General features: G+C 43.3%; 1 protein-coding gene across 1 annotated transcript in view; it reads left to right on the top strand.

The window, feature by feature from the left end:
• PRDM1 (PR/SET domain 1) overlaps nt 1-1,058 on the top strand; it is a 690,597-nt gene that overhangs the window by 132,136 nt on the left and 557,403 nt on the right.

Below are 1,058 nucleotides of genomic sequence, written 5' to 3'. Positions count from 1 at the left end.
AAAAAACACAAAAAAATCAAAAACACAAAAAAAATTAAAAAAAATCAGATCACCTTGTGATACAGTGTAACTGTTTACTAACTCCAATAAAGCAATTGTTCACTCTCCAGTGTTCAGAGCACACCTTTTCTATAAGGCTGCTGCGGGGCAATGAGAGCAGTTGGCAGAAGTGGGGCTGATGGTGTTGGCGGTGCTGGGAATGGGGTTTCTGAGTCAGCTGAGCCAGAGCCTTGTAGCGACGGTGCACTGTGAGCACTATGTATATACTGTATTTCTATATTTTCCTTTGTACAGATTCACTTAAGTCAAGCTACTGTTTTACAGGTGCTCCTTATTTATTAGAGCTGTGAAAGCTTGGAAAACACACCGGGCGAGCGAGCTCGCTTACTTTTTAAAAAAAAACAAATAAAAAAAGAAAAAAAAAGAAAAAAAAAGAAAAAAGGGCAGGGGGGGATCCAACAGCTCCTGAGCCAAGGGAGAGAACTCCAAGGGACATCGATGAAACACCTTCAAGAGAGCAAGAACCTAAAGCACCCTCTATGTGCTCTGCATTCCTTTTGGGCTTGCAACACTTTTCTCTCTCCCTGACTGGTGTCAGATTTATTAAAACAAAATAAATCTCCAAGAAAAAAAATGCACTTAAACGTGCTGTTGTTTTATTATTATTATTTTCTTTTTGTGCACGCAGCTATTCGCTCCTCTACCTGCCTGGTCACTGCTGACACAAAGGTCACTCTGAAGGTTGAGAAGTGTGCCTAAGTGATCGCATCTCTCCTGTGAAGAAAGGCTGAGGGAGCTGGGCTTGTTCAGCCTGCAGCAGGCTGTGGGGAGACTGCACTGCGACCTAAAGAGAACTTATGAACAGGAGGGAGACTGACGTTTTACACGGTCTGTTAGTGATAGTGAAACAGGAGTGGCTTTAAACTAAAAGAGGGGAAATTCAGGTTAGATTTTAGGAAGAAATTTTTTAATCAGAGAGTGGTGAGGCATTGGCACAGCTACCCAAGAAACTGTGGGTGCCCCATCCCTGGAGGTGCTCAAGGCCAGGTTGGATGGGG

This window comes from Meleagris gallopavo, chromosome 2, assembly GCF_000146605.3.
Source record: "Meleagris gallopavo isolate NT-WF06-2002-E0010 breed Aviagen turkey brand Nicholas breeding stock chromosome 2, Turkey_5.1, whole genome shotgun sequence".
In the NCBI taxonomy this organism is placed as follows: domain Eukaryota; kingdom Metazoa; phylum Chordata; class Aves; order Galliformes; family Phasianidae; genus Meleagris; species Meleagris gallopavo.
Note: the sequence above shows the minus strand (reverse complement) of the source record. Positions and strands in the feature narration are given on the sequence as shown.